At 49.1% G+C, this 26,164-nt stretch overlaps 1 protein-coding gene and 1 pseudogene across 6 annotated transcripts in view; one reads left to right on the forward strand and one right to left on the reverse strand.

The window, feature by feature from the left end:
• KCNH1 (potassium voltage-gated channel subfamily H member 1) overlaps positions 1-26,164 on the forward strand; it is a 466,004-nt gene that overhangs the window by 417,887 nt on the left and 21,953 nt on the right. The window lies entirely within an intron of this gene.
• On the reverse strand, positions 16,127-16,884 carry LOC102901760 (annotated as a pseudogene).

Here is a 26,164-nt window from a genome sequence, read left to right on the forward strand (position 1 = left end):
TGAAACACTAAAATTAAATTTCATCTATTTCTTTTTACTTTTTTTAAATGTAGCACCAGAAAGTTCACATATGTGACTCACATTTGTGGCTTGCATTATATATCTATTGGACAGCACTGGTCAAGGGGGTTACTGTGCTGTTCCTGAGTTCCCCACAGGGAGATATAAATCCATTTTCTGAGAGTCTGGCTTACAAGATGGGGGAAGTGTTAAGAGGTAACAGGAAATACCAGAGGTGGAGTATTTCAATATATTACTACCCACCCCAGCAGCTGGGTTCCCCAATGAAGAAGAAAGAGTGCCCAGACTTTTGGATCCATGAACCAGGGCCTGGGCCTCCTTACAGGGTGAGGGTCTGCCCAAGAGTGAAGTGAGGCCCAGGGAAGGAGAGGGAACGCTAGTTAGCCTCTGCCTTAGGGCACAACATGTCTCATGGATTAAAAGCAGAATCCCTAAAGGTAGTAGTAATAGTAGATGCTATCCTGAGGTGTAGTCTGGGGACTAAAGTACATTTGTATCCTGATCCATGGTGGCTCTACTGATGGATCCTATCACAGCCTCTACATGTCTTACTGGGTGCACCGGTCGGTGCATTCAGTCCCCGTTGTCAGGAACTGGATCCTTCCTCTGTCACTCCAGACTCTAGCTCAGGGCCTGGCCTTTCAGAATCCTTAGGGAAATGATTGTTTAATTAAAGTTAGGCAAACAAGGGCTGCTTTTTCTTCCCACAGTGTCTCACCTGATCCCAGAGGCTCTCTGGGAGGCAAAGAGAGGTTACTTGTAAAGCAAAGTGTTTTTAGAAATTAATTAGTATGTGGTCAGAAAGAAGGTATAACTTAAACAGAAGATGTAAACTCATCCCTTTTGATCAACCAGCTGTGCGTGAAGTACCTACTCTTGGCAGAGCCCTAGGGATCTCCAGAGTTGGAGTAGAGAGAACAGGAGTTCCCAGGGAGCCTAGTTGGAGAGGCAGGACATGAAACCAGAGACAACCTGGTCCCCATGCCCAATGGACCATGTAAACAACCAAAGATGAGCAAAGGAGGCCTCAGATATGTTGGGGGAAGGTAAAGTTCCATGCAAGTTAAAGTTCATAAATCCCATCCCATTCCAAATGCCTGTAAGGAAGACCCCATCATTTGAAGAATCCTGCAGACAGCCATCCTATAAGGTAAATTCTTTAGTAACAGCATACAGTTTTTGGGGGTTTTCAGAAAAGTCTTGATTTTTGTGTCACACGCCCCCTTTTAAAGCAAGACCCAGCTGAGTGTTGCAAAGGAATGTCTTTGAGCAGGGATGAGGCATGCTTAGAAAATGGGATGCCAGGAAATGTGACATATAAACATGCTGGTTGCCTTCTCTGAGGGACCTTGGCCATTGTCCCAGCATCTGCTTCCCTTTGGAGCCCTGAGGCCAGGGCAGCAGGGCCCCTGGAGCTTCTCTTGAAGCTTCTGGTCTTCTGTCCAGCTGCTCTGGTCTCAGAGCCTGTGCTGAGGCCAGAAAGATCCCAGCAAAGACTCCTTTTATCCCAGGCCCCCCAAAAAGGCTGTGTTGGTTCAGCTACATACCTCAGAGAGCCTCTTCCCTTCAAGTCCTACAGAGGGGACTTGAAAAAACAGGAGCTTGTTTTTATGATTATTTTTGCTGATATTGGGTTAGAATCCCACCCCACTTTCTCAGCCCTGAAAAATCATAGTTACTCATGGTTGTCTATAACAATTAGCTCTTGATAGGAAAATTATGCCCTAGTGACAATGGTGCAAAATCCTGGAGGTGGGGGGTGGGTATGAGAAGATTAGTAACGTACAGTTGAACCAAACTAAACTAATCCCATGAAGATTTATATTGTGTGTTGGGTAAATCTGGCTGTTGACAGCTGAGGCTCAGCAAAAGATAATTGGGCTCCTTGTCTCTCCCATCCTGGTCCTCATCCTCATGCAGAGAGTGACCAGAGGCACACTCAGTGCCTGGGCATGAGTCATCTGCAGGCAGCACACTGGTTCTTCCCGAAATGGTCCCCAGGCCTGTCAGAGTGGGTGGAAGCTTGTGCTTGCCCCTAATGGAGAAGAACTGGGGGGTTCTATTTCCAGAACTTTCCCTGAATCATCACCTGTCTTGCTGCTTCCAGCCTCGCCGTGGAAGCAGATCTTTCATGTAGACTTGACCTGAATGGAGCCTTCTCTGAGGTCTGGCTGCCCCTATGCTCTCCCTCTAGAACCAACACAGACCTCCAACAGAGAGTCTGTGCTGATCAGACATTGCCATGGATTGTCTCTTTGGGAACCAGCCCTCTGTCCCAGAACATTCCAGGGAGGACTCCCCTTAGTGCAATAGCGAGGGGCAAAGGGGGTTATACATCAGCTTCACACAGGTACTGCATAAATCACGTACTACCTAAGCTTGCTGTTTATCATCCGGGTTGTTCCCTCCAGAGGAGACACCCAGGAGAGACAAAGGGCATTCAGAGGAGGGTGGAATACATACAAGATAAAGACAAAAAGGAGGGGCACCTGGGGGTTAGGTCAGGTTTTGACTCCGGTCATGATCTCACGGTTTGTGAGATTGAGCCTCGTGTTGGGCTCTGTGCTGACAGCGTGGAGCCTGATTGGGATTCTCTGTCTTTCCTTCTCTCTCTGCCCCTCCCCACCCACTCTCAAAACAAATAAATCAACTTTAAAAAAAAGACAAAAAGGATATAGACCTCACCCCCTTCGAGGGCAGGGATGGTGTCATGATCCTCTGTGTTTCCTGTATGTAGCACAGTGAGTCGTACACAAGAGCTATGGGCCATCTGTTTGAGTGGATGAATGAATAAATGGATGAATTGAGACCTAATTCATGAATTATGCTGCACATATGGACCCCTGTAATAAACATGTATATTCTGACCCCTGGTATGGATGCGGCAAGCTCAGTACATGTGTAATTGCATTTAGTCCTTAGTGACCATTTCACTGACGAGTTTTGAGTTGAGCAATTTGCATAAAGTCACATGGCCAGTAAGCAGCAGAGGCCTCCAAAACTAAGTAAAGGGGAAAAAAAAAAACAGAGGAAGAAAATATTTAACAAGCACAATCCCAGGCTGGGTTTTATTATAAACCCTTTCACCTACCTTATAACATTCATACTTTATAAAATTGGGCAATAAATAGGGGAGCATGGGAGGCTTAGTCAGTTAAGTGTCTGACTCTTGATTTCAGCTCAGATTGTGATCTCACGGTTCATGGGTTCGTGGGTTCGAGCTCCAAGTCAGGCTCTGTGCTGACAGTGCAGAGCCTGCTTGAGATTCGCTCTCTCCCTCTGTCTCTGCTCCTCCCCCGCTCCTGCACACACACACGCGCGCGCACACACACACACACACACACACACACACACACACACACACATTCTCTCTCTCTCTTTCTCTCTCTCTCAAAATAAATAAACTTAAAAAAAATTGGGTGAGTTAGGTTTTACTCTCCTTATGGACAATTGTAGAAACAGCTTCAGAGAAGTTAAGTGATGTGCCCTCGGCCATTAGCCACACACACAGCCATGCACGCCACCATTAGCCATTACACAAAGACTTGGAATTACATCCACTTGCCACAGCCAGAGCTCTTTCTGTGACCTTCGTGCCCTGCCCTCCACACCTTAGACAAGACAAGGCCTCTCTGTCACTTGCTTCTCACAGTGGAAGCAGTGCATGCAGTATAGGTCAGTAGGTTGGAGAAAAATATCAATACTCACACCCTTTGGTTAGGGAAAACTTGAGAAGCCACCCTCCTGAGTGGCAGGAGAATGTGTGAGTCCTTCTAGGTTGTGGAGGCTCTTGGCACTCGGGCCTGATTTGTTGATGCTGAATTCCTGCTAACTTCACTCAGCTCAGAGCTGCCTCAGTCCTGAATGAAATTAACTGCTGTGTATCTGACTTCTGAACTTACCATTTCATGAAAATAAATGATCTTTAATACAACACAAGGAGATGTATTATTGATTACTGCCTATGTTGACTGGGACTGGGCTGGACCCTGAAAATACAGACATGAATAAGTTAGGCCAGGGGGAAAGGCAGAAAGGTCTATGCCAGAAGGAAAAATGAAATAAGTGCTAAGTTAAATCACTTGTCATGTGCTATGGGAACAATTAATTCAGGCTGACAATGTATTGGAGGGTTTCCTGGAGGAGGTGGCATTTGAGTTGGACAGTGAAGAATGAGGACATCTCTGGGCAGCGAATGAAGGATTGGGTATTGCAGGCTGAGAAAATAGAAAAGGTAACCAGAAGGTCTGTTCTTTTCCACAACCACTTCCCTAGCTCTCCACACCTCTGGGCAAAAATTCACCACCCAAAGCCAAACTCAATTAAAAAGGCAAATCTCTTTCTTTATGGAGAGCAGGAGTGGGATCAGAGCTTGATACATATTTTATCCCCAGAGCCTACAGGTCAGGGCAATTAGAAGATGCTCATTTAATATTTATGGAAGAAAGGAGAGAGCCAACGGCATTCCTCCAGGCCAGAGTTAAACCACATCTTTCATGCTGAATGCATTATTTGGACACTTAATGATCTCTTTGTGAGGCACTGGGCACTCCCAGTTGTGTCTGATCATATTGCCATCTTTGCTTTGGCCTCTAGGAGACTCAGAACCCGATTGGCATGTTAAAACCTTCCAGTCAGCTTTTAACTGCATCTCATTTATTACCTTATTTTCCTCTGTTCTCATCTATTTGCTAATGTTATCATTTATCTTGTGGGTTGTATACAGTCTAAAGAAAGTGTATTTGAGTTCATTGGTTTTTGAACTCAAAATCATTTTTAAAGGTGAATAAATTGGCAAACACAAGAGTGAACCCAAACTAAAGGAATGTTGCCCACACAATAGCACCCCCCTGATGGAGAAGGTGGGGTGAGAGGATGCACAAGTAGTTATCTGAACAAGTGTCAGGGGAGCCAGGCAGAAGGGAAGGCCACTGGCAGGATGGGAGGGAGGACACAACTGTTCACAGCCTCTTCAAGCCCTTGGCCCTGGGCCTAAGGTTCACAGGCTAGAATCCCAGGGCCCTGTGAGGGTCATAGAGAACAAACGCTTCAAGAAAACAAAGATACAAAGCTGTTGTCAGAACTGCAGCAGTTTTGACATCGCCTCCTGCTTCCTTAAGCCTTGGTGTGGGAGGAATGGACAGCCAAGGTGGCCAAGAGAAAAATCAAAACAAAATAGATCCAGGATCAAAGTTTCCCTTGCCGTACTGCAAAGGGTAGACCAGGCCAAACAGATCTAGAAATAACAGTAAGACATATATTCATTTTCTTCCTCTCTTCCTCTCTCTCTCTCTCTCTCTCTCTCTCTCTCTCTCTCTCTCTCTCTCTCTCTCTCTGCCTCTCTCCCCTTCTCCTCCCTCTTCTTCTTCTTTGCATCCCCCTCCTCCCCCTCCCTCTCTTTACCTGCCCCCTCCTGCCCACCTTCTTCCTCCTCCTCCTCTTTCTCCTTCTTCCTCCTGTTATGAAGTTCCAGGTAGGCCTGGGCTCTCTGTTTCAAGTTTCTCTCTCAGCCCTTAGCCAGTCAAACTTCTTTCAAGTATCAGGAGGTATCAGGAAACAGCTCCTGAAGAGGTATTGATTTGATGTGAAAATTTCACATGGGCTGAATGCCCCTGGCCTTGGTTTTACATTTAGCTCATGGAAGTGCTATTTTTGTGAGTTGTAGTCTTTTAAAAAATTTTTTTCAGTTTGTTTATTTTGAGAGAGAAAGAGAGAGTGTGAACAGGGAGAGAGAGGGAGAGAATCCCAAACAGGTTCTGTGCTGTGCTGTCAGCACAAAGCCCAAAGTGGCGCTCGAACTCATGAACTGTGAGATCATGACCTGAGCCAAAATCAAGAGTCAGACGCTTAACTGACTGAGCCACCCAGGTTCCCCAAATTGTGAGTTGTAGTCTTAAGGACAAGCAAATATTGTTCATAGTTGACATAGCATGACCATGTTCCTTTCATGGTTGCTGGAGACTTAACATTGCTGGTTTGAATGGTGGAGTTTTCTTGTGCCTGCTTCATGCTGGTTTGTGCTCTTTACTAGACTTCATGGTGTTCCAGGGACGAGATTTGAGCTCAGAGAGTAGACTCCTGGCTCACTGTTAGGGGTGGGTCCTGTGGGCTTTGAGTCCCGTTGGGGCCCACGGTGGTCGTGAGAAGCTGCCCTTCTGCCCTGATGGACAACATTTGTGGGGATGCCTTCTAGGCCAGGGGCCCAGGGGCTTCCTCTGGAGAAACTTACTTGGCCTCTGAAAGTCACAAATGCCCCATTTGTGGCCTTGGTCTTGCACTCCTTCACAGTTGTTTATCCCTCCCCTACTGGGTGCTGGCCCTAAAGGTTCGGTGTGAGCAAGGCAGGCAAAGGTCCTGCCTGTCCAGATCACAAGTTGGTGAGGACCTCAGACGAGTGCATCACCCTGGAACTTAAGGAGGACCCTGATGAGTATTACCAGATGATAAAGATGACATAACAGACAGTCACCCAACCCAGGTGTAGGGTGAATCTAGAGGAGGTGCCATCTGAGCTGAGACCTGAGGGAAGAGTAGGAGCTGGCTAGGCAAAGCGGAGGAGGAAAGGCCTCAGGAGGAGGCTGAGGTTTCTCTCAGACAGAGGAACAGCATGAAGGCATCTCAGAGGCCACAGCATCTGGCATGGTTGGGAATCTCTGAGAGCAGTATAGAAAGGGCCAAGTGAGATATGAGCCAGGTTCTGTAGGCCTAGGGTTACAGCTAATGTGCTCCGTCAGACCAAGTCCTGGGAATGGGAGTTCAATTTAGGGACATGAAAGGGAACCACCAAGCCTGGGCCTCTGAAGAGGGGACCTCCTCCAGCCCCCCGCAAAGCTCCACAAGACTCCAAGACATTTACATACATCTTAGCAGGTCTCCAGTGTGATTGCCCAGCAAGATTTCTGACATGCAAGTATGATTGCATTTGTATCAGCCATGGTGTCTGGCCTCCTGTCCCTCCCCCATGGAGGGGCTGGGGCTGGCCAGCCCCAAAAAACCAGTGCTTAAGGCTAGCTTGGCTAAGAGTGGACCAAGGGTGAGTTCCGTGGGCCAGGAATTAGAGGAGCCAAAAGAAAGGGAGGATTCTGGGGCCAGAAAGGCAAACTGAGCCAGAACCTCCACAGGACAGCAGAATCCAGGAGAAGCTAGATACGCAGCATGAGGCAGCATGAGGCCAGTGGTTAGAGCCAGTACTTTGAAGGGAAGCAGGTTAGAATCATGGATCAGAGGGCAGGGGCCTCATGATATGTCCCCTGACTGGTGAGGATGGGCTGGCCTGGATTATAGGGAGTAAAAATACTTACCCCTCTAAGTTGGTCTAACTCTTTGGTTGGGTCTATTGACCTCCTTTATTTGAACATGGGATCATTGAGGGAAGGGTTTGTGCAAAGCAGCAGCTGTGACAAAAGGACCCGTGTTTGAGGATAGGCAGATCTGATTATGAATCCCAGCCCTGCCACTTACTAGCCTGGTGGTGTTAGGTTAATGACTTAACTGCTCTAGCTTCATCTTCCTATTTTGTAAAATGGGGATAAGGATAAGGGTGTTCAGGAGGTCTAATTGCCATAGTGATTGTACAGTATGGATTTTATTGTCTCCTTGTGTGATGCTTCTCCTATGCCACCCAGACAGGCAAGTCTCTCTCCAGCCCTGTATGGGAAGGCTGCTAGGCTGGGGGGAACCCAGGCACCATGTCTGCACAGCAGTCAGATCTATTTATACATTATCTATCCATCTGTCACTCTATCTATTTATCTATCATCTGCCTACCCATTCATCCATCCATCCATCCATCCATCCATCCATCCATCCATCATCAATCTGTATGCCTATGTATCTGTCATCCATCCATCCATCCATCCATCCATCCATCCATCTATCCATCAATCTACTCACCCATCATCTATCTGTCCATCTATCACAACCTGTCTACCTACCCATCCATCCATCCATCCATCCATCCATCCATCTATCCATCCATCCATCATCTATTTGTCCATCTGTCAATCTCTCCATCCATCCATCACTACCTGTCTATCTACCCATCCATCCATCCATCTGTAGCTTTCTTTATATATGTTTCTTAAACTCATAGGAGTCTGACTCTTGGTTAACTTAGCTTCATGATATCACCACCAGCACAGGTAGTCTGTCTCAGGTCTCTATGTTCATTTTCTCAGGGTGCCATTATAAAGTACCACAGCTTGGGTGACTTAAAGAACAGAAATGTATTGTCTCACTGTCTTGGAGGCAACAAGTCCGAGATTAAGGTGTCAGTGGGGCTGGTGCCTTCTGAGGGCTGTGAGGGAGAAAGTGTTGCAGGCCTCTCTCCTGGTTTTGACGGTTCATGGAATTCTTTGGTGTTCCTTGGCTTCTGCTGCGTCACCCTGATCTCTGCCTTATCCTCATATGGCATTCTCCCTGTGTTCATATCTATCTCTGTGTCCAAATGTCCCCTTTTTATAAGGACACCTGTCATATTGGATTAGGGGCCCACTCTACTCCAGCATGATCTCATCTTGACTAATTACATCTGCTGCCATCCTGCTTCCAAACAAGGCCACATTCTGAGGTACAAAGTGGTAGGACTTAGGCAGATGCATCTTTCAGGACACGATTCAACCCAGAACAGTCTCCCACTCTTTTCTCCAGCTGCCTGTGCACTTGTAAGATGGCTGTGTAGGATCATGGCCACAACGAGGTAGGGTGTGGGATATCTGAGTCAAATGAGCTGCTAGAATTTGAATCTACAACCTTGACTTGGCAGGACTCACAAAGTGGATGCACCTTATCATTTTGGGTTATTTACACCTTTATTCCCCATGTATAAAAGCATGAGAAGTACCAGAGTATCTTTAGTCCACACACCCCTGCCAGGCACTACTCCAGCCCCTGGCCGTGGGCCTCAAATACAAATTCCTCCTCCACCCTCATCCTCCCTCCTGGGTGACTGAGAATCGTGATGGTGGGAGGCGTTTGGAGACTAACATAGCCAGACAGAGACTTTCCATTTTGGAATTAGGAATCTAAGTGTTGCAATAGGACCAGAGGTTCTAACTTTGCAGGAAACCTTCGCAGAAGAGAACGTGACCCAGTTCAGACCCCCTCCCCACCCCGATTTCAGACTGTGTCTGGGTGAGTGCCTGGGAGAATGGGAGGTAACCTTTCTCCCTTGGTGGATTGGTCCAGTAATTGCCGGAGTGAAAGAGCTGCGCATAGTCCGAGAGCGGCCAGCATATTTCAATGGTCAGTTCATGGAGGCTCTAACTATGAAAGTTGCTTATGAGATGTAACTGTGTAAATGGAAGCTCTAGGGATGGTCACTGTGTCATTAAACATGCAGGCACAGAAGAGATGTTCCATTTTGGGGGCTCAGGATTCCCAGGGGTAGTTTCTGAGTGGAGGAAGCCTCTCCAGTCTTCACACAGGATGTCTCCTCTGGGTTTGGTGCTGGGGACAGAGGCCTTTGGACTGTGCCTCACGGCAAGGGCATGGCTGTGCAACTCCTATCAGCTCCAGGGTAGCTGTGGTCTCCGTGTCAACTCTTCGGAGCACATAGCTGGCCGAATGCCTTCTCATGTCACCGTACACGCAGAGCCCGCCTCCTGAGTGCCGTGTTGGTTAGGGAGGCCCTTCTCTTGGATTCCAGCCAGCCACAGCTCCCCCAACCCCCCTCCAACCTTTTCCAACTCCACCCTCCTCTCAAGAGCCCCGCTCTTTCTCCAAAGGGCCACAGCGAACCTTTGGGTCCTTCCAAGGGAGCAGATGCCTGATTTTTCCAGTCTTGAGAAGAGAATACCTGACTCTTGGACAGTAATCTGCCTTTTTCCTGATGCCAGCTACCACCCAATGCATACATTTGATATAAATGATTTACTGAGGGGAAAAAACAAAAACTTCCACCTAGGTGAGCAGGAAAAGGAGTGAAACAAGGGAGGGAAACTGAAGAAACCTACCTGCCACCCTCATGTGTCTTTTCACATATGTGTATAGGAGAGTGTTGTGTTCATTCAGTCAGGAGACGCTGGGCTCCTGCTGTGTGCCAAGCACTGTGCTTAGCCCTGAGGGGGTTGTGGAAAATGAATCAGACACGAATCCTGCCCTGATGGATTTTGGGGGGAGTTCAGATATTTGCATAAGAGAGTGATTTCAGGGCAGAAAGCATTGTTTATTATTAGAGCAGAATGGAGATCGTGCTGTGTTTGGATCTGGCTGGGAGACTCAAGGAAGGCTTCCTGGAAGAAGTGGCATTGCAGGCCTTTGCAGAAGAGGTGGGATTTGAACCAGTGGAAACGGGCATGGGGGAAGGGAGAGCAGTCCAGCATGAAGGCAGCATGGGTCCCTCTGGAGTTGGGGTGTAGGATGGGCATGAGGCATTCAGCGTCCTTCTCTGTCTAGAGAGTAAGGCAGCTCAGGGCTGTCGCAAACACATGTGATGCTCCAGGCCCCGTGTTGCATTTGTGCGTCTGTGCTACATGCTGTTGTGTCTCTGCTCGCATTCAGTGTCCAGTCTCGTCATGTACCTGAATTACACACCTGGATCATAGCTTGAGCACAGCTCCCAATGGCTGGTGGACCAGGAAAGGAGGACTTGTTTGTAGTTCTGTGAAAACTTTCTGCCTAAATAGATTCATGTGACATTTCAAGGGATCACAGGGAAGGCCCTTTTTATTTGTTCTGTCCCTGGGACCAGACACATTGATAGCTCTTTTATAGGCTCTGCAGGGGAGGGAATGGCCTGGCTGTAGGAGTTTCATCTTTGTTAGCTTGAAGGGGCTTTTTAGAAAATGCCCCCGCAGACAGGCCACATCTGGAGCCAGCAGCCTGCCCCTGGGCTGGGGCATTAAACCTACAATCTGATGAAGACAGTCAATTCTCCCCCTGTGCGGCCAGCTGGTTTCCCGGCTGAACACTCACACCTAAACTCCGCTGCCAAGAGGGCGGATCCGGCAGCCACTTTATTGACCATATAAAAAACAGAGTGGGGGAGTGGAGCAGAGCCGGGCTTGGGTTTTACTGCCAGTAATTGCTTGTGCTGTCCCTGTCCTTGAACAGTTCTTGATGTAAATAGCTGTCTCTGGGAGCAGAGTCTGGGTCAAGCCAGGGTAAATGCCTGCCTGCCTCATTATGGGCAGACTCTCCGTGTGCCTGGCAGGGGCAAAGGCCTTGCACTTCTCAGTGCTGGGGGCGTGGGGACAGACGCCTCACTTCAGAGCTGGGGTGGGGGTTCTGCCCAGCCACCGATTACCTGGCACCCCCTCCCACCACTTCTGGGCTTGGCTGCCTTGCCCACACCTACCAGACTCGTCTCAGATATTGGTCAAGAAATAAGGTATATGGGGGTGCCTGGTTGGCTCAGTTGGTTAAGGGACTGACTCTTGATTTCTGCTTGGGTCATGATCTCATGGCTCAGGGACGGAGCCTGTACCTGGCTCTGTGCCAACAGCACATGGGATGGCTGACCGCGGCTTGGGATTCTCTCTCTCCATCTCTCTCTTCCCCTACCCCCCCCTTTCAAAATAAATAAAAATTTAAAAAAAAAAGAGCATCTGGGTGGTTTGGTTGGTTAAGTATCCAACTTTTGGTTTTGGCTCAGGTCATGATCCGAGGGTCTTCAGATCCAGCCCCAGTCCAGCTTGGGATTCTCTCTTCCTCTCTCTTTGCCCCTCCCCTGCTCGCTCTCTCTCTCTCTCTCTCTCTCTCTCTCTCTCTCTCTCAAATAAATAAACATTAAAAAAAAAAGAAAAATGTATATGGAAAACTGACCTCAGTGCCTTCTTATACCTGTCCCAGCACACAGTCCCTGCCCCCCACCTCAACACCTGCTGCTTTCCTGGATCGTGAATTCCCAGAGAGAAGGCACTTCCTGCCCCTCCTTCTGTGTGGTGCCCGACATAACTTGGGTGCAGTATGTGTTCATCAAACGTGAGGTGAGAGAGAACCTGGGAAGTGCTAGTCAGGGACCTCCTCGGCGCTCAGACTCTTCCACTTAAGCGCTGACATGTTTTTGAGCCTTAGTTTCCTCATCTGCGAAATGAAAGTAACAGGATCCACCTGGGTGGCATGGTGAGCCATGGTGGCCAGTATGCTTCGTAAAAATTGCTAGGAAGTGCTTTTATTGCCTTCCATCTACTTGCTAAAAGATACGGTCTGAGGCACAGAAGAACTGCTGGTCCCGAGGTCAGGCCACCATTTCCTGGCTGTAAGGACTAAAGGACGTTCCCACCCCTCGGTGGGCCTCAGTTTCCCCATCTATAACACCACGAAGTTAAGAAAAATGGCATGTGAGATCCTTTCTAGCCCTATTTGTGGTTCTAATTAAATCATTAAGCGCCTGTCACCCACATCCTGAGTCACCAGTCACGGCGCACGTAATCCCAAATAGTGGCTAAAGCAAAGGTCATTTTTATTTGATTTTCAAATGCTTTGCTTGTTTTGTGGCAGATTGTACCCTCCATGCTGCATTTTGCTTCTGCAAATACTGAAGGTTGTTTGCATCTCTTGAGCACAGCGAAGGTTGTGGACAGGGAAGGGGTGACGGCATGCCCTCAGGGGACAGAGGTCAGTCCCTCTGGCCCATTGAGTCTGGAAGAGACCCTTCCCCCACCCCCTCCTATATTGCTTTGTGGAAGAGGGGAGATTTCGGGATGAGTGAAAATAGGGACCGTGAGGAGCAGAATTAATTGCCAAATGGACAGGATCTGTGGTTCAACTTTCTATGTCTGAATCTCCACTATACCACCTACCGTTTCGGGTCTCGGTTTCCTTATCCGTAAAATGGGGCTGGTAGTGATGGTATCTACCTCAGGGCTGTTGTGAGGATTAAATAAAACACAACACTCGAAGAGTAGGTGGCACATCACCTGGCAGTAATGCTGTTGTTGATTATGCTTACGGCTGGGGGGCATTGCTTAGGGGAGGCATGGCGTAGGTGCAGACTGGGATTGGAATTGGGGGGCCCAGACAATGGGGAGAGATGCAGTATGACCTGGGAGGGCGGGAGGAAGGGGGAAGGATGGCTGACCATAACAGGTGGGTGTGGGCCGGGAGGAGGACCCTGGCTCAGAACAACGGGTGAGGGGGTCTCCAGAAGGAGGATGACCAAGGAAGGGAGACCATGAGGCCTCTGAGGTCTGTCTTCTGAGCACTTTCCCTTGATTATATCTTCTAAGCAGTCATATCAGGTGGTTTTAGCCTTTTGTTGTCGTTGTTATAAAAATCGCAGCCAAATGGGGTCTGTGTCTGGGCCAGCCAGGGTCCCCCAGAAACCCCACCAGCCAAGAGGGACTAGAACTTGGCTCTCCAGCCCCAAGACTGTGTCACTGCCACTCTGATGCTGATGCTTGGTTACCCAAAAATCACACACCTCAGGAAATTTATTTTCTCTGTCTGACCTGAGACCTCCATGCATTTCTTGAGGTGAAGGTTAAACCCCCAGGGAAGAGGGACTTCACGAGGCCTGTAATTCTTCTCCACCAGCCTCGTCAGCTCCTCAGGTACAAGCTGTGGGAGAGCTCAGGTCTGAAGACTTAGAAGGAAGTATGTTTCCACCAGGGGCCTGAGCTGACAGTTCCTTTCCCCTGGAGAGGCTGGCAGGACTTGCCTATTCAGGGACTTCTCAGCAGGCGCCCTCGGCTTGTCCCTCCACCCTGGCCCGGCAGAGAGGCCTTGGAGGGGAGACATGATGAAGTCTATGGCTTTCTCCAACATTCTCCGTGCCAGTGAGACAGATGAGTTCTCGTCTCCAGAGCACACACTGCCCCACCTCCCTGCCTCCCCCCCACTTCCTTCCCACCTGCCTGGGAACACTCAGAGCCCCTATCCACCTACTCACAACCCCCACGCCCCTGCTGACCAGAGAGGGAGAGAGAGCTTGAGTTTGCAGCCTGGCCAGGAGAAGGCTTCTGGATGAGTCATTTGCTGTCCTTGACTTTGCAAAGCATGTACAGAAGAACGGACAGTAACCAGCTGTTCTCCATGCCTGTGAAGGAATGAGCAAGTGAAATTGGGTTTAAATAAAAGCAGACACAACTATATGTGTGTATGTAAAATTGACCATCAGATGATGAACTACAGAATTGACTCTGTGGACCTTCCAGAAGGAGAATAGCATTTGGGGTTGGAAAAGCCAGGGACCTTGCGTCTCCCAGCCTGTGCCTTCATTTGTACGAAATAAGAATACTTTGCCCCACATAGGCTGCAGGGCCGCTATGACCCCAAAGGAGATAGCATGTGTCCCAGCTTTCTGTCAACCATGAACGCAACAAATGTCAGTTGTCATGCTGTTAATAATGCCAGGCATAATGGTTGCTTGCATTGAGAATGGTTTAGAAGGTCACTGACCTGAGGACAGAAGACTGGGCCAGGTGAGCCCTTGGGGTCCCTCTGATTCTAGCATCACTCTCTGTGTCCCTCTGCCTTTGTTATCAGAGGAGATGGGGCTGCTGGGAAACAAAGGAGGAAATGAGAGCGTCTGGTGGAAAGGGCCTGAGGTATCTAATCTTTGGGGCTTAGAGACTGTGATTGAAAATGGCCAGGGCATCAAGATTCCTCCTATCTAGACATCAGTGCTCCTCGGCCCCTCCCTTCCCTCAGACTTTCCAGCAGGAGGCAGGAAGGGCCCCTGCCATTCAGACATGTCCTCAGGTGGTACCAGAAGCTTCCCCCATCCTGGATCCTTGATCCAGGGAGATTGCATTGTGGTGTCTGCCCTGGTCCAGGCACCTTTCCCTGACCAGGCGTTGCTTCCTGGGCATTGGCAATTGGCAGTGTTAGTGATCCCAGAGTAATGTGCCTCATCCATCAGAGGGGCTGTCTGCTGATGGGGTGCCCTCTGTACTCCAACCCCGGAGTCCCAGCTCTGCACACAGACCTGGTGTCTGGATTCCTGTCATTCATCCTAGCCACTGGCCTCTGCCCTCCTGCTTGGGGACTGGGTCATTCCACAGCAAAATAAGAAACTAGGGGCACAAACCCAAGATTACAGGTGTAGCCTAAGAATGGACCTTAATATTTTAAAATCAGGTACTTAGTGAGCACATGCTATGTGTCCTGCACTGTGCCTGGATCTGAGAGCGACACAGAAATGGGAGACATCGTCTCCGTCCTTGGAGATCCCGCAGGAGAGTAGGAAGACAGCATTTATTCCTGACTTCTGTAGAAGCTTCAGTGAAGAAAAACATAATGATGTCATCAAATATATCTTAGTAATGTTAATAAGCAGTGTTTATTAAGTGTGCGGTAGGTATGTGTTAGGCACTTTACATGTATTCTTTCTTTTCATCCTATAATAATCCTATGAAGTATGTAGGCATTGTTATTAGCTCTATTTTACAGATAAGGAAACTGATATTCAAAGACATTACAAAAACTTGCCAGACATGTATGAGAATGCTTGTTTCCCACACCCTTATCAACAAAGCAGATTGTCAAACTTCAGGATTTTTGCCTGAGAGTTGAAAAAACGGTACCTCATGGTAGTTTAAATTTGCACTTCTGTTATGATGACTGACATGTGGCTTTTCTTCATATGCTTTATAGTCATTTAGATTTTCCTCTTCTGTGACCTCTTTTCATATCCTTGTCCATTCTAAAAATTGGAATGTTTTTTTTTCTGATCAATTTCTAGAAGCTACTTTTTGTTTATATAAATACAGATAAATATCTTCCCATTTTGTCATTTGTCTTTTAATCTTGAATATGTTGTCTTTACAGAATTTTTTTTATATAACCAAAAATTTATTTTTGGAATAAATCCAGCTTCTGGATTCCAGATTAGTTAAGAAGGACTTCCTGTGGTCTCTTTAGGTAATAAGTTGCGTTAAATATGGGGGATTGGACATTGGTATCTATTTCTCATTTCTCCTTGAAAACCCAATGAAATGATAGTAGAGGTTTTGTTTTGTTTTGTTTTGTTTTGTTTTGTTTTGTTTTGCAGTAGGAAACATTTTATTCCCAGGCGCTAAGCAGCCCTGTGGCCACCAGCCAAAAGCGTCTAGACTGGGCAAGGCCAGTCCTCATGGCCCAGCCCTGGGAGGCAGGGACTGGCAGCCTGGGTTTGTTCCAGAAGGGTTTTGGCAGAGACAGAAGCATGCGGGACAAGGAGGGGTTACTCCTTCCGGAATCTCAGGCACTTGCTAGCTGGCATGTCCACCGTCTTCTCCAGGAGCAGGCCACTGGCTTGGCCCAGGTCCTCTGGGAGGACCGTGTCTGAAGTCCCTACTCCAGGCTCCTGCATCTAAGGGCTAGTTCAGAATCTTCGTTACTTTGTGGAGTGATCTTGCCGTTGGTTTCATAGGGCCAGTAGGTGATCAGCGGCACCATGGGTTTCAGCAGGTGCCCTGCTGCTCTGAAGAGCCCCTTGGTGCAGTTCGGGGGGCTGATGTGGATCACACTGATGCCAAGCAGCAGGTCCAGTGACCGTGGCAGGATCCCGCCCCATTGCTCCCAATCCCGGCTCATGTCCAGGTATAGCAGGGCCAGCACGTGGGATGGCCCTGAGCCTGAGTGGTGGCAGAGATTCTGCTGTCCAGGCAGCGCTGGTCCATGGCTGCCATTCGGTGTGGGGGCGGGGGGGAGGCCTGCGCGAAGTGGACCCTGAGCTGGTCAGGGCCCGAGGCCACCTTGTGCCCATGGACACCACACACGCACAGGATGGGCTACTTGTTCCTCTTGGCAGCCGCTGTCACCAGCAGTGCAGCCGGCCTGCCAGGAGCGTAGTTGGACCTAGTGAAATGTGTGTGTGTGTGTGTGTGTGTTTTAAAGATAGAAACCTACAAGGACAAATAAATTGAGAGAAGAGAAAGTAGCAGATAAGTAGTTTCAACAGATTTTTTTGCAGATGGAAGGTGGATGGAGGAATGGTAAATGCTGTAGGAAAGTGAAGAAACCCACAGCCCAGATGCAAACATGCAAGGATGAGAAAGGAACCTTCTCTTTCTCTCAAAACTCAAGGAAAACTCTAGCCTTGGGGAGGGGGAAGAAAAGGATACAGCAGCTAAAACTAGGAATGGGGGAGTGGTGGTTTAAAGTTTTGATCTGATGTCTAAGATCTCTACCTCATGCAGCCAGGTGACTCCAGAGCTAATGCAGGGATCAAACGAAGGACATAAAATGTATGTATCCCTGAAATAAAGTAGGATTCTATAAAAGAAATAATCAAAATATGAGCAAGAACTTTTGCACCTTAAAACACAGGGCAGCAGAAAATTTAAAACATAATAATTTTGGAAGATAAAATCAAAGAAATCTTTCAAAAAGTAAAAAGACAAAAAGAAAAAAGGGGGAGGGGTGATAAAATTGAAACATCAGTCCTACATTTTGGTTCATAGGAGTTCCAGAAAGAAAGAAGATAAAAATTGAGGAGAGAAAAGCTGTCAAAGAAGATAACGTAAGGACCCTTTTCAGAGTTGAAGAGCAAAAATCCTCAGGTTGCCAGTCATCAAGTGTCCAGCTCTTTGAATAAAGAAAACTCACATAAAAGCATATCATTGGGAAATCCCGGAGCTTCAGGGGGTTAAAAATAAAAGGCCTAAAAACTTCCAAAGGATGTTTGGGGCGCCTGGGCGGCTCAGTTGGTTGAGCGTCAGACTTTGGTTCAGGTCATGATCACACTGTTCATGAGTTCAAGCCCCGTGTCAGGCTCTGTGCTGACAGCTCAGAGCCTGGAGCCTGCTTCAGATTCTGTGTCTCCCTCTCTCTCTGTCCCTCCCCTGCTCATGCTCTCTCTCTCTCTTTCTCTCTCTCTCTCAAAAATAAATGAACATTAAAAAAAATTAAAACTGTCATAAGGATGTAATTGTTTACCTGCAAAAGATTAGGTGTCAGAGTACCTATCTCAATAGTAACACTGACATACTTTCAAAATTCTGTTGGAAAAATATTTCATCCCAGAATTCTGTATCCAAACTATTAGTCAAGAGTGAAGATAAAGACATTTTTAGGAATTCAGGGATGCATATTATTTTCAGGGCATTTTTCTTGGAGAACCACTGTAGGGTTTGCTCCTATGAAATGAGAAGGAGACTAAGAGAAAATAGCAGTTATAGCACAACAGTGGTGGGGGGTGGGGAGATCCTGAGCCTGGAAAGCAGCCAGACCAGATGAGAGCAAGGGGACAGAGGGTTCCAGAAATGGGATCTGTAGGGGAGAAAAAGTGGAACTGGTTATTTAGAAATATAGAATATATTATTAATGGACATAATATAGAGGTATCAGAATGTATGAAATAGTGAAAGGTTCATGGACAACCAGGCTGATTTTTTAAAAATTGAGATAGTAATTAACTCCAGGTAAAAAGAAAAGTTGTATATATAAATATAAATACTTATATTTATATATAAATTTATATTTATTTATTTGTGTATATATAATATATACATTATATATACATTGTGTGTGTGCATGCGTGTGTGTGTGTGTGTGTGTGCATATATACATATCTTGTCCAAGCATAAATTGCAGAGCCAAAATTCAAAGCTGAAGCTGTCTGATCCCAAAGTTGGTGCCTTGCAATCTTATAGGGTAACAGTGTGTAGAGTAACTGTGTGACCTTAGTAAGCCGCCTCCTAGGCTTCAGTTTCCTCACCTATAAAGTAAATAGGCTACACCAGAAAACACAAACCATACATGAAATGATAGAAAAATTTGATCATGTCAAAGTGAAAAATGTTGGTATGACAAAAGAGAGCATAAAAAACGATTAAAAAACAAAACTATGGACTAGGACGGCAGTTGGCACACTGGTCTGACTCAAATTTGGCCCACCACTTGCTTTTATAAATAAAGTTTTATTGGAACACAGCCACTCCCATTCACTTATGTTTTGTGTGGCTGTTCTTGCACTACAAAGGTGGAGTTGAGCAGTTTTGACAGAGATGGTATCGTGGGCCTCCAAAAATAGAAAATATTTATGATTTTTCCCTTTGCAGAAAAAGTTTGCCAACCCGTAAACTGGGAGATTTTCAAAATGTATGTAAACAGCAAGAAATTAAGACCTAAAATATATAAAGTAAGTTGACAAATCAATATGAAAAAGACAAAAGAGAACACAGGATTAAGGTGGGAAAGAAAGGCAGTAGATGGTGATGTTGCTCTCCAGGCAGAATGCCTCTGAAGGAACCGGGGGGTTCCTGGGCACAGATAGTCTCCAGACCCCAGCCTGGGGGGGGACCTCACACACATGTGGCCACAGAACCCTGGTGAGGGAGTGAGGCTTCCCCTGGGCACTGCCCACCTGCTGCAGGGACTGTGGCAGGGATTTGTGAGTCCTGCCAGCGGGCAGTGGGGAGTCTGCTCCTCATTTTAAGGACAGCAGTGCTTTGCTCATTCCCTGCTCAGAGCTTCTGTAAGCCTCTCGCTTGTCACTCCCAGTGCCCTTGGGAGAGAGTCTAATTGTTGCAACCATTGTATATAAAAAGATATGTCCTGAGAGCAATACCTTCGGTGGCTTGTTGCTTTCCAATTTGCCTTAATTGGCTCGTGTGTTGGCTGGCTGATTTTCAAGGGGCAGCAGGAAGAGAACTCTTCCTAAGTGGGAGGGGGCACTGGGGCCATCAGCTCCCTGTTCATGCTTTTTCAGCCAATTTAGCTTAATCCTGGGAGCCAGCCACTGAGGAGTGGCTGAGTTCTTGGCAGCTGGGCAGGAGGGAAGCAAAATTAGCCTGGGTTTGTGAGCTCATACCTTAGGTTCAAATATGCTCTATTTATCAGCCAAATAAACTCTGAGCATCAGTGCCTACTTACAAAATGAATGATAATAGTTGTAGTCCAAGCACCAAGTACACTCATCTGGTAAGGTTGACATGTTTGTTTTATCCAGGAAAAAAAGCATGCATAAAATGTCCATCAGTGAAATAGTTTTGACATGTCATGGCAAGTGGGAATGGGGTGGGAGGAACAGAGAGCAGTGCACGGGAACTTGGGGATCTTGCCAGCACGGGCAGTGAAACTTCCACCACCACCAGGCAGACCACTCTGGTTCCACTTCCCTCCTTTCATTATGCAGTGACTTCCCCGCATACCTGAGGACCAGCCTACCCAGGCCTGAGGGGTTCCATTCCTGCCCCTAAGACAGCTCATTTAAGCTTCTCCTGTCCAGAGCAGGGCTCTGTCTTGGCCATTCTTGGGCTCACAGGACGAAGATGGTCATCTGCCAGGCTTCATCTGGGCAGCTCTGTGTCCACATGCCCACGTCTGAGCTCCTGTGGTCTCGGTGGCGGGACTGCCCTTCCCACTGAATCGGTGACCTGGGGGGGCCACATTCACTGATCATCAGGTGGTGCCATGAGCTGTGTGCACCTTAGATCTCATTTAATTCACCCACCCACCCTGGGGGACACGTTACTCTCTCTACACCAGGTACAAGAATGACACAGAGAGACCAGCTTTGGAGAGGAGAAGGGCCACAGCATAGAGACAGAGCGTGCAGGCCGACATCTGGCCTGGAGACTCAAGCTTACCTTCCATGTGTCTGTTACATAGGCTGGGAGGTGAGAATGGGGAAAGGAAAGTGACTCCCACTTTCAAGTCCCTGTTTTCTTCTCCCTGGTGAGAATCCAGGAGGAGGAAGGGCCTCGAAGGGTCTGCAGGCTGGATGGCAGGCAGGTGCCATAGCTACAGGCTCCAGTTTCAGACAAGGCTGAGCTCGGCCCCTCTCTCACTGTGTACCCTCTCTCGACCTCAGCCTGCTCATCTGTGTAACGGGACTACAAGAGTGGCTACCCCGTGGGGTTGTTGGGACTCACTGAAATAATGTGTGCAAAGTGTTTAGGACAGCACCTGACGGACAGGGAGAGCACAGCGCCTGGCGGCCACTGTCATTTTCAAATGACTCTGGGCCCCCTCTGTGGGTGCAGCCCTGGCTCACTCCCTTCCGTGGTTTTGGTACTTGAGTGCTCACTTCTCTGCCACGTCTTGTCTGCCCTTTCTCTTGCTGTTTCTTATTTCACCCTCCCTGTGAGGCCCTTCTGCAAGGGCCGCTTCTCTTTCTCTTCTGCCTTCTGTCCATCTTGTCCTGTTCTGTTCTGTCTGTTCCCCTTTTAGGGCCTCTGTCCCTCTCAGAAGCCCAGTTCCCCTGGAACAGAGCAGGCATCCTCATGACAATTTCTCTTGCTTCCACCGGATCCCATGGCCCCTTTCTTGCCCCCTGGGGATCTCCATAGCCTTGGGGGGGGGGGGGCAGAACAGACCAGTGGGACCGGTTTTGTTGCACTTTTGCCACCTCTGCCCTGTGTCCCCGAGAAAGCCAGGGATCCTGCAGCGTCCCTGCTTCAAGTCCGTGGGCGAGCATAGGCATGGGATGGAAGGAAAGATGGTCCAGATGTTCAGCTTCTGGGGCAACTCAAATGCCAGAAGTTGTTCCTGGAGTGAAAGCTTCGTCATAGAAACGCTGAGAAACTGAAGGCCAGATTCTGCAGCCCGACAGCTCAGCCTTCCTTTGTTGTATTGGATTCGGGAGCAATTTCTGCCATCTGTATATGAAAATAAGGAGATACAATCCGTAAGCTGTCTCTCTGAGTGCCATGTGCTTACGATGGTCTCGTGTGAAAAAAGTCACAGAGAGAAGGGGGTGGAAGTGGTGTAGCCACTTGATAGGCAGCACAAAGCCCTTAAATGTTGCACTGGCTGCGTCCTGGCAGGAAATTGCCTCTCCCAGAGGCACTGATGTGGTTGACCCCACCTGGTGTGGGGGCATGGCTGATGGGACAAGAAGAGGGTGCTTGGCCTTTGGGAGATTGCACGGCCAGGTCCAGCATAGATCCGCAGGCTAGGAGGAGGGCACAGTCCCTCCCTCCATGTGGGTGAGTGGCAGCGGCACGAGTGTGCAGTCTGCTCGGTCAGGCTAGAGCTTTATGTGAGTGTGCAGCTGGGGAGACAAGTTATTGCACTTGCTCCGTAGGAGTGAGGAGTCGTCTGGGATTGAAAACACACATCCCGTTTCTGCATTTGGTAAAAGGGCCTTCTGGGGTTGCAACAGAGGTGGGTGGGTGCGTACTCCTGAGGGCTGAATTGCCTTCTCAGCCCTCAGGCTTGGAGCCTGGTCCCACCCAGTAGGGAGGCAGCACTGGGTGTGGGTAACTGACATTGGTCATACTTTACCATTATCCCATTAACCCTCAAGGGCTTTCAGTGCTCATCCCGGGATAAGCGCAAGACCTGCTGCAAGTAGGTGTCTTGCCCACGTTCCCTGTGTTCAGTCGCCAGCAAAGTCCTCTTAGCCCCAGGTGCTCAGCTCTCTCCAGAGCCCTGGAGACCTCCCCAGGGCAGCTTTCTGAGCCCTTCCCAAGGCTCCTTTGCTCTGGAATCTGCAGGGATCCCAGCCCTGGTGGCAGAGCTTGAATATCAGCCAGCTTGGGCTCTGGTCACAGTTCTGTAGACTAATTGAGTAAACAACAAAGGACCTAACCCCTCTGAGCCAGAGTCCTTCATCTTTGAACGAGGGGTAATAATAGTTCCAACCTCATGGGCCTGCAGTTTGGAGTTAGATAAGGCATGTAAACGCTTAGCACTGGAACTGGCTCAGGCGACGGCTGTGAGTCACACAGGCCACAGCTGGGCAGGGGGTGATTCATCCAAAGACCGGGTGTTTCTAAGACAGATTTGGGTGAAAATCTGTGTCCTCCTCCCCTGCACAGACCTTGTGCCTACTGTTTTCTGGAAGCTTTAGGAACAACAGATCCTCTGAATGATGGGAATAGACTGAGCAGAGAGGAGGAAAGAAGGGGACCCCCAGTCCTTGTAGCGAAGAGAACCAAGAGAAAATCAAGGCCTTGACGAGCCCTTACAGGCTCCAGAGAGAGGAGTCAAGGTGCTAGTGACACTGGCAAAGGTGACATTAGCCAGGGTCCCCAGCCAGCCCCCACAGGCAGTCTGTGGTGAATAAAACAGACTATGAACACCAGGTGGGGACTCAGTCCTCTCCTTCCCACGCACTGCTCCGTTTCAACTTAAACTTTTTCCCCCTTGGCTCCTCTCCCTGCTGCACTGAGGGTCCAATTGGGAAAACAGAAATTACAACCACACTAATTGTTAAGAGAAGATTTAAATCAGGGAATTGGTGTTAAAGGCTGAAAAAGGGAAAAGATGTTAAGGACGCCCAGAGACTAAGAACTAGAAGCAGCAGGGGCGCCTGGGTGGCTGTTGTTTGAGCGCGAGACTTTGGCTCAGGTCATGATCTTACGGTTCGTGGGTTCGAGCCCCTCCTCAGACTCTGTGCTGACAGCTCAGAGCCTGGAGCCTGCTTCAGGTTCTGCGTCTCCCTCTCTCTCTGCCCCCCTCCCCTGCTCACACTCTGTCTCTGTCTCTCTCAAAATTAAACAAACATTAAAAATAATTAAAAACAAAAAGAACTAGAAGCTGCAGCAGCTCTCCCACAGATGGGAACACAGAGAGAGGCATTATCACATCCAAGGAGGCTGGAGGAGGCCTCCGGTTTCCTCGAGGGGCACTCTGTGCTGCTAGTGTTCACACCTCCAAGGAGAGGCGCTGCGTCCCTGGTGCCAAGACATCTGAGACACCCCCGGGGCTTGTCCCCCAGCTCTGGGGCTGGGACCTGATTTGGGGGTGCGCAGGGGGTGAGGAGCGCCACGGATGTGTGCTCTGACCAGCACGTGCACAGGGGGGCTACTGCTGGTGCCCCGGGGAGCAAGCAGAGCTTGCTTGGGGAACACCACAAGGGGCCTCTGGGGTGGGGCTCAACTGACCACTGCTGATCGCACAGGAAGTACAGGAGCTGCGAGCAGGGAGGAGGCTTCTTCCCTCCTCCCCCTGCCTTGCAGTCCTGCTGGGGCCCCTGCCATGGGCAGAACCTAACTAGAAGCCAGCTGCCCAGGGAGCCTGGGAAACGTGGGTGGCCAGCTCCCAGCTCCAGCATCTCCAAACAGAGTATGGAGGGTGGATTTGATGCCGATTATCAATAAGTAAATAACTGAGGCCTACAGCATGCACACACACACACACACACACACACACATGCACACGCACCCTGGAGTGTGCTGTCTCCTTTTAGCCTCATGGTGTTCCCCAAGAGATCTAGTAAAGGGTATTATTGCCAAGTGATAAAGACAAAACCGAAGACCAGAGAAGTTCATTGATCTGCCCAAGTCAGACAGTCAATCACCAAACAGTCATGGAATATCTGTAGGATGCCAGGCATTGTTGTAGCTCCGGCGCCACAACAGTGAGCAAGACAGAGCCTGTCTCAGCAAGGACGCTGGTATTGTAGCTGGTGGTGTGGGGATAGTGGGAGTGGGGAGACGATCAAAGCACACTGGAAGACAGGTAAGCACACCAATAATCTTAGGCACCAAAAACAAATGCTGAGTGCAGTGTGAACACGTCAGGTGCTATGGGGGGGGGGGGGGCAGGGGTTAGGAGAGGTCGACGCCCCAGGGGATAGAAATAGCAGCTGAATACCAAGAACCCAAGTGCATGGACAGTGGCCATTCCAAGTCACCCTCACCTCTGCAAACTGGGAGCTGTGCCCCTCCCCCACCCTGCTCCCAGTGGGAAAGTTCTTCATCAAAACACACCGTGCAGAGCAGCGAGTCTGCGGGCACCTCTGAGTGGCTGCTGTGGCGAGGCCAGGTAAGGGGAGCACAGGGCTTGAGCCGTCGGAGGCAGGGCCGGGACCTCAGCTCAGGAACCAGTGGTTGGCCTCTCCCAGGGGTAGAGTGGTAGTGGCCCAGCCCGTGCCCCAGTCCATGGCTGAGGAAGGGGGCCGTGGCAGCCAGTCCAGCCTCAGCCTGGTAGGGATTGTGAGAATATGATAGAGGCACACGGGGTCTAAACCACCTCATGGACTCATAGGAGAGGAAAGGCAATGGACTGTCACTTCCCAAGGGGAAGGCTCTTTTGTTTTCTTTACATGCGGACCAACCACCTCATGCGCGTTGTCTGTCTGCCCGTATTCAGTAGACACTGCATAAAGACTTTGTGAATGGCTGATCAGAGCTGTCTCCTCATGGAATGAGGTTTTGTAGAGAGTGTCCTCTCTCCTTATGACAGAGCATGAGGCTTAGGGCCACAGCGAGGAATTCAGGTTAGGTATCAGGAAGGAAGTCCTGAGCGTGGGGAAGCTCAGCTTGCTCTCCTGACGGGCAGGGGCACTGCCCAACTCCAGGGTTGATTCACGTGGTTTGTCTGGTGTCAGAGAACTGGGCCCCTTTCCAGCTCTGGGATCTGGGGCCTACAGCTGCAGACCCAGAGCTGAGTTCCTTCCTAACAGGAGGAGGGGACCTGGCATGGCTGTGCTCCCCACCAGTGTTCCTCCTGCAGGCAGAGGGCTCAGGCAGCACAGACATAAATACCAGAGGGCCAGGAAGAGCTATTTTTGTCTTCAGATCCAGTGCCTCAAGGCCTCTAACCAGGATGGGACTCCGGACTGGGGACGGGGACCGTGATGCCTGGTGCCCAGGAGGGAAACACAGAGCAAAAGAGAGTGGGTGTAGCTAGTGAGGGGCTCCGTGTGTATGCATAGAGCTGGGGCCAGCTCTCCAGACAAGCCCACATGCTTCATTCAGGGTGCTGTGCTGGCAGCTCCTGAGGGGGCACAGGCATCTGGGAGCTCATCAGAGAGAACTGGCCCTCACTCTGACATTGTCCCAGACCATGTCCTGCCTCTGCCCACCCTGGTGTGAGACACTTCACTGTGCAGACAATTCTGATGATACGTCTGTAGTTTAGATGTGACTGAGACACTGTGGACACCTCACGGAGGGCAGAACTGACAAGCTTCCTTGACGGTAGAACAGCTGCACCCAGTGAGCAGTGGGGCCCTCCTGGACTCGATGGTGTTGAGATTCAGCACCCTAAAATGGGGGTGTTAACCACACAGTAGAAAATTGTTTATTGAGATGGTCAAACCCTAGAATAATCTAAATAGTGAAATTGTTACAACCATTATTTTACACAACTAGATGATTGCATGAATGTAAGAGCTGTTTGCTCTAGAGCCTAGTGCATGGGACAGTGCAGCTTGCCGGCTGAAGCGGTGAGTGTCCCAGCAACCCAGTCACATGCCACAGACAGTGTGCCACGGATCATGAAAGATGACAGTGATGTCAGAGCCAGCTTTCTAGGAATGTGCAAGTTGTCAGGATTCACAGTTGTTTGTCCATTTTGGTAGAAAACACCTCTTTCTAAGTGT

This window comes from Felis catus, chromosome F1, assembly GCF_018350175.1.
Source record: "Felis catus isolate Fca126 chromosome F1, F.catus_Fca126_mat1.0, whole genome shotgun sequence".
NCBI classification, from domain to species: Eukaryota; Metazoa; Chordata; class Mammalia; order Carnivora; family Felidae; genus Felis; species Felis catus.